General features: G+C 41.8%; 1 pseudogene; it reads right to left on the bottom strand.

Moving 5' to 3' along the window:
- Nucleotides 1-2,138: 2,138 nt before the first annotated feature.
- LOC132226164 (small ribosomal subunit protein eS8-like) lies at nucleotides 2,139-2,766 on the bottom strand (annotated as a pseudogene).
- Nucleotides 2,767-7,898: the final 5,132 nt, after the last annotated feature.

The following is a 7,898-nucleotide window of genomic DNA, read 5'->3' on the forward strand; positions in this document are numbered from 1 at the left end:
TGTATATAGTCTCATAGATTTTCAAATTGGACAGACTGCTAATGTGCCATTGCCACTTTGCTATTTTTGTGTTACTGGTCCAGAGCTTCATCACAAAATTTTGAAATTTAACAAATTAAAATAAAAACTGAAAGAAAATGTATCAAGTCAATATGTTGTACACCTTATGCTTACATGTATATCAAATATAACAATAAAAAAATAAGTGAAAGGGAAACTTATTTTATTGATATTTTAGAGAGAGAGAAAGGGAGAGGGAGAGAGAGAGAAACATCAATATGAGAGTGAAACATCGATCGGCTGCCTTCTGCACACCCCCTACTGGGGATCTAGCCCGCAAGCCAGGCATGTGCCCTACCCAGGAATTGAATTAGCAACCTTTTGGTGCAGCCCAACCAACTGAGCCTGCCAAGGCAGGAAACTTCTTTTTTTAAAAAAATTAATTTATCTTTATTGTTGAAAGTATTACAGATGTCCCCTGTTTTTTCCCCATTGACCCCCCTCAACCCCGCTTCTGCTCCAACCCCAAGTCTTCCCCGTACAATTATCTATCCAAAGATTATGCAAATATGCATATGAGTTCTTTGGTTAATCTCTTCTCCCATCCTCCCCCCTTTCCCTCTGAAATATGTCAATCTGTTGCATGCTTCAATGTCTCTGGATCTATTTTGTTGGTCAGTTTATTTTGTTCATTAGATTCTACATATGAATGAGATCATGTGATACTTGTTTTTCTCTGACTGGCTTATTTCACTTAGCATAATACTCTCCACGTACCTCTATGCTGTCTCAAAGGGTAAGAGATCTTCTTTTTACTGCTGCATAGTATTCACTGCATAGTATCCACTGTGTGAATGTAGCACAGTTTTTAATCCATTCATTTACTGATGGACACGGGCTGTTTCCAGATCTTAGCTGTTGTAAACAAAGTTGCTATGAACATAGGGGTGCATTTATTCTTTCTGATTGGTGTTTCAGGTTTCTTAGACTATATTCCTAGAAGTGGATCACTGGGCCAAATGTCAATTCCATTTTTAATTTTTGAGGAAATTCCATACTGTTTCCCATAGTGGTTATACTAGTCTACATTCCCACCAGCAGTGCAGGAGGGTTCCTTTTTCTCCACATCCTCACCAGCACTTGTTTGTTGACTTATTGATGATAGTCATTCTGGCAGATGTGAAGTGGTACCTCACTGTCATTTTAACTTGCATCTCTTTGATAATTAGTGACATCAAGCATGTTTTTCTTATATCTCTAGCCATTTGTATGTCTTCTTTGGAGAAGTGTCTATTCAGGTCCTCTGCCCATTTAAAAAAATTATTAATTAATGATTTATTTTTATTCTTACTTGAGGATATTTTTTCCCATTGATTTTTGGGGAGAGTGGGGGCAGGGAGGGAGGGATATATATATATATATATATATATATATATATATATATATATATAGAGAGAGAGAGAGAGAGAGAGAGAGAGAGGGAGAGAGAGAGAGAGAGAGATCAACATGAGAGAGACACATTGATTGGTTGCTTCCTGCTGGTGCCCTGACTGGGGGCTGGGGATCAAACCTGCAACTGAGGTACATGCCCAGAGAGTAATCTCACTAATGATGGGGCAAGAATCTAACATGCACTGGCTCAAGTCTCCCCATTAGTTAGAATTAATGTGTTCCTGTCACTGCTCACCTGTGTCCTGTCTCTCTGGGCTTAAATCTAGCCACAACTCCCCATGCAGCTGGCTCAGTAGTGTCTGTTCTGCCTAATAATAACCATCATAATCATAGCATAGCTTACTTTGTACCAGGTTCTGTTCTAAGCATTTCAAACTTCAAGATAACTCTGAGTCAAATACAAGTACTTCAATTTTATAGATGGGAAGCCTGAGGCACAGAGAGAAAAAGTAACTTGCTAAGGATCACATGGAAAATAAGCTAGTAAGTGGCAAAGCTGGGATTCTAACTCAGGTAGTATGCTCTGATACTCTCCAAGTGGGTCCCATGACCTGGAGATGGCTGAAGGGTTGGGGGTTTGGGGAGGGGAAGGGGGATAAGTCATTTATTTCATTAGTTAATTAATTTATTTTTATTTTTAGAATAAACACCTTTATTACATGAGCTAAGGTAGAAGGGAAGAGGATTTATTTCACTTTCCGGGTCTTGATTTTCCTCAAATAGAACTCCAGCTTTTTGCCCTAAAGCACATAGCCATCTGCTGGGCCACACTGGCCTGGTCTTGAAGCGATGCATGCAGGAAGTTTGCCCTGCTGGAACTGCTCCTCGAGGAGATGGCTGATTTTGGCGTTCTTTTCCCTTTCATCAGATTTTTTTTCTGAATTTTCTTTGATCGTTTTTGTTCAAAATCTCTTCCTCTTCAGGAGTCAGCTTGGCCCCCTACTTGCGGCCCACGGGCAGTGTGTAGTGGGACTCGTACCACTGTCCGCACGGTGTGCTATCATCGAGCACGATGCTGTTCTTTACTAGGGTCTTGGTGCGGACCAGGTCGTTGTTGGGTGCTTTGTAGACAACGTCAATAATCTTTGTTTTTCGCGTACAACACTGGGAACCCCAGGAGAAGCTGCCCACGTCCAGCCTCAAGGCCCGGTACTTCTTGTTGCCTCCGCGCACTCGGAGTGTGTGTATGCAGCCGGGTCCAATCTTAGGGCTGGCAGCAGGGCATCCCAGCTCATATTTTCGCTTCTTGTGGTAGGGCTTCCTCTTGCCCCTGGTCTTGCAGCGCTTGTGCCAGTTTTCTTGAGAGATACCCATAGCTCAGTGCTGGCTGTAAAGAGCAGGGATAAGTTTTTAGTAGTCCATTTTGGTGTATGGTTCAAGCTACATTTACTAACTGAGCTTTAAGCTTTAAACTGTGTTTTAATTTTTAAGCTGTTTATCAATTCCTGTCTGACTCCTGTGTTTACTTTTCAATTGGCTCAGAGTTGGACAAGAAAAGATTTGTAAACTACTGTCTCCCTTAGAAACTCCAACACTAACATGGTCCGATTTCACTGAAGTAGGATAAAAAATTAGATAGCTTGGAATACTAATTAGGCTGGATATCCGTCCTTCCTTCCTTCCGGACGAAGCCGGGGCTGCGAGGGAAGCCGGGGTCCTGGGTGCCTGCTGGCGGCCAGAGGGAAGCCGGTGCCAGCAGTTGGGGGAAGGAAGACCTACTCTTGCATGAATTATGTGCATCGGGCCTCTAGTGCAGCTCTAAAAAAGAAGGATCTCTTACCCTTTGAAACAGCAGGGAGGGACCTGGAGACTATTATGATAAGTGAAATAGGCCAGTCAGAGAAAGATAAGTATCACATGATCTCACTCATCTGTGGAATCTAATGAACAAAATATACTGATGAACAAAATAGATCCAGAGACAGAGAAGCATAGAACAGATTGATGAATCTCAGAGGGAATGCGGGGGATGGGGTGGGGAGAGATTAACCAGGAAACTTATATGCATATATGTAATACTTTCAACAATAAAGATTATTTCTGCAGTATAGATTCCCCAAAGCAAAATTACCTTGTCAAATAATCTAGACATTTTTAGGGCTCTTGATAAATTGCTTTTGGGAGAAGTCATACCATAATAAGTCCTCTATTCCCTACCCCAGAAACATAAGAAGATGCCCATATGTTGTTGGTATTTTTACATTTTATAGCTGAACATTTTGGAGCAGGTAAGTAGGTGTTTAAGTTGGTAAATAATCTTTCCGTCCAACTCCAAATGAACTGCTTTCCCATACACAGCACTATGACTACTGAGAACTAACAGGAAATGTGGCAAGATTGGCTTTTGGCTCAGGGCCAGGTGGCCTAGGGATAGAGCTGGGGAGTAGGGGATGGGCTGGATTCAGGCTCAGGGATGCGAGAAGGGCCACAAACATCTTCTCTCACAGGCTCGGGACCATCCAGCCATTTCCCTGACCACACTTCTCTAGTCTGCTTTCAGCCTACTTTCACATTCTCAAGTTTAACCTTGTCAGGCTTGATGATCAACAAGGTTGCAGTGAGTATTCATAGAAATTGGTACAGAAGTTAATGTCCAGATCCACATGAAACGCAGGCAGAAATGAAGACAGTGACACTTACCAACCTTGACAGAAGGGACAAAAGCCTAAACTCTACACGGAAATGTTTGTAGCTTTCATCACTGTGGTGCTGCATATCGCAGACAATATGCGCACTTTAAAATCACAGGACCTAAGCATTATGGAAAGGATAATGACAGCCTCAGGAGAGCTGTGGTCACTGTGGGGAGGTGGTTAGAAACATGCACTGCTTTTCGGCATCCTCAGGATAGTTTCTTGGTTTTAGGAACTTTCTTCTGTAAGTTTATAAGATATGTCTCAAATTCTTTCTAATTCTTAGTTCCTAAATATTTATAAGTGGAAAAATGAAAGGAGTAAAGCGAACACAAATTTTACACATTATTTAAAAATATTTTCTGAAAAATTATGGGACACACTCATATCACCTAAAAGATCATCTCTATTAAGGCGTGGAGAAGAATAGATAAATCCACAGTATGCAAAGTGAAAGAAATTTCCCTTAATGAATATTTAAAACATGCTCACTAGAAAATTTTCAGTTTTCTGGCTTTAGTTGGTTTTGGGTGCTTGGTTTTGTAGGTCATATGTGGAATGGTGTTCTTTTTTGCTTCACTAGGTATGAACTTGTATTATTGTAGTATCCAACCCAGGACCAGTGGAATACTTTTAGGGGCTCTCCAGGCCTACCTCTAATTAGAATTGAGCTTGCACAAGATAAGTGGCTTCTAGAACCTTTACCTTATCTATTGCCTGGAAATGGTTAGGAGGCTATTACCAAAAAAGGAAATATATTAAGAAAAAAGATTAGTTGAAAATGCATTTTTTACTCAATGGAGAAATAACTTCTAGATAATTATTATGACCAATAACAATACCTATTATTGTCCATACTGCTTCATGGGATGTTAACAGCAACCCTGTGAGTAGACATTACTTCTATCTATATTTAATAGATAGGAAACTGAAGTTTGGAGAGGTTTAGGTGACTTGCTCATGGCTACACAACTAGTGAGTAATGAAGAGAGATCTTAAAAATAGATCTGAGATAAAATAATTTGCTTTTTTGTTACTTCATGTTCTCTTGATTTAAGCTAGTTGTATTATTGAAGTAGTCATGCTTGAATATTATTTTATTTAATCATTATTATGCTTTACCCAAAAGATGAAGGGATTTGGTTTTGCAGGTCAAATATTAGCACGTGTTTCTAGCTAAAAATTAAAAAGCCAAAAAGTGTGAAAGTAAGACCCTGAGCTTTGACCATTAGGGTGTGAAAACAACAGTCTAGTCAAAATTCAATGGGGTAAAAGGAGAACAATGTGTCTGGTAGGAATGTATTTGGCTAAAAGTAATAGAAAACTAGAAGAATCTGACCACAGTGCCTTAACCAAACAGGGATTTATTTATTTTTCTCATAACAAGAAGTCCAAAGGTGGACAGTCCAGGACCGGGAAGCATCCCCACAGTTCCAGCTCCTTCTGTCCTTCCACACTGCCACGCTTAGCATGGGGCTCTTGTCTTCCGGTTTGTTGCCTAATGATTGTGGTCAGCTTTTCTGTCTCTAGCTCCATATGCATATGCCATCCTGGAGGAAGTGCCAACTTGTTTGCTTCTGATTCTAACTGTTTTGTTTGAAAAGGGATGCTTTTCTTCAAAGATTTTCTTCTGCATCTCTTGGCCAGAGCTGGCTCTCAGGGCCCTAGCTGCAGGGGAGGCAGGGAAGGAGAATATTTTCACTCCAGACCACTTCCATACTGAACGGAATTAGGGTTACGTGAGAAAGAAAAAAATAAGGGAATATATGTTTGCTCTATCTATCTATCTTTTTTTTTTTTTGGTTGGGGAGGTAGGGAGTGAGTGGGAATGGATGGTAGTGATTGAAAATCACTTAAACCAAGCATTGAGTTGGGATAGACTGCTGAGGAGGGCACGAGGACACTGTACTTGGGTGTGTGCTAATGAATGAGGAACTACATGGGTCTACCTGGGCAGGGCTCACTGGCAACTATCATTGAAGGGCAGGAAGAGCTAAGTGGTGGAGTAGTGGTGAGAGGTTATGGAAGCAAGTTGGAGTCCAGTCAGGAAATGGCCAGCACCAAGAGGAAATGCCAGAGTTTATGGGTGTATTTTTAAAAGTCATGTCAAATAGTCAAGGTGGCTTCTGGAGGCTAGCCTTTACCATCCAAGAGGTAGTATCTTGTCTGTCTTAAAGTGGCCTTGTTTGCAAGCTGCCCACTAATATAACTCAGCGTGTCCCAGGAAACTGGTCTGCTGTTCACCAGAAAGCCCCACATGGTGCTAGTTTTTTTTTTTTTAGTGTAGATTATTACAGGAGCAACACAGCCATGGTGCTGGATTTTGAGCAAGAAGACCATGATTACACAATGCACAGCTTCTAGGGAGATTATGCTGCATTCCGTTGCTTGCAGAACATGCATTTGGGAATTATTTGTCCAGCCACTAATCACCTTCACATTTTCTTTGTGTCCCCCGTGAAGAGCTTTAGGTTTTTGCAGCAATGCTGGCAAGTCACCAGGCGGCACACTTGTGACGACAGAATGGCAGGCTTCCTGGGGCCTTGGTCTGTGACTCTGCTCTCCTTAGCCCCATGTTCAGGCCATCAGTGTCACACAGAAGGACGCTAGAGTTCACTGCTACAGGAGCTGCTTGCTAGAGTGGGAGCTGGGGTCGTGGGCATCCAGCCTGCTGAATGCATCAGAGCTGGAACTCTGATATGCACACTGGGGCTGTTTCCCAGAGCTGGACTGCTCATCTCTGGGCTGGTTAGGGTCTGTCCTATGGAATAATGTGTGGAAGTGTTGACCCTCGGCTGGGTTCAAGGATGGCCAGTGAAGTCAAAGTTGAGGAGGAGAGTCCAATCCAAAGGAATAAAGCAGAGAAGATCCAGAAGCCAAGTGGAGGAAGATCAGAACCCTTGGGGGCTGAGACAGGGGATGGGTGCTAGGCTCTAGAAGCCAAAGTCCTGAGACAGTCAACTTGGGTGGTGGTGGCGGCTGCTAGTGGGTCAGCTGTGGAAAGGTGCTGGGGGAAGGTGCTGAAACGCATAGGTTTGGTTCTTCCAGTACTGAGGCTTGTCTGGCAATGGTGGCCTGATGCTGCCACTGTGGAAATGAGGCGCCTGTCCCAGTGTGCTTGGAATCTCTCTAAGGGGATTGCTGAGAGTTCTGCCATGACTAGGGAAGTACTTTCTAATCTGTTGGGTGCAAGGTATTGTCTGAACGCTAGCTGCCTCCTTTCCATTGTTTAAAATGGAGACATTTCCTACGTGGTGGCTCCTGGGAGAGATGTTAGGAGTCTAAATGAGATTATGCAGTTCTTGGAATTCCACTGAGGAAATAGCTTTACAAAGTCATTGTATTGTTATTCATGACAGGTGTGGGTGAGCCGCTGAAAACTCTAGCTACTCCCCAACCTTGCAAACCGTAAAATTAGAGTTCTTATACTGTGCACAGTAATTCTCTTTCTTACAGTAGAAACCACAAACCAATTTTGCCTTACAGAAATGCGCTCTCATCCAAAATTTTAGTACACATTTTAAAGACTGGCTCAGGTTTACTGTGAAGTTACAACTGAGCAAAATGATATCATCAAAGAAATGTGTTTTACATACAGGACCATGCATGTTTAATATTAATATGCTCACCAGGAGCTCATTATGAAGATCATCAATCCAATAACTTTCTTTTTCACATCACTAGTTTAATTAAGAAATAATTTGCAGTAATACAGTTGCAAATATTTTACATTTCTGAAACCATATACATCCATGCTGTGGGCCTTACCGGATTTTTTTGATTATTCTTTAATTCTTTAGCAGTTGCAATTGT

The sequence above is a fragment of the Myotis daubentonii genome, chromosome 2 (assembly GCF_963259705.1).
Source record: "Myotis daubentonii chromosome 2, mMyoDau2.1, whole genome shotgun sequence".
Lineage (NCBI taxonomy): Eukaryota > Metazoa > Chordata > Mammalia > Chiroptera > Vespertilionidae > Myotis > Myotis daubentonii.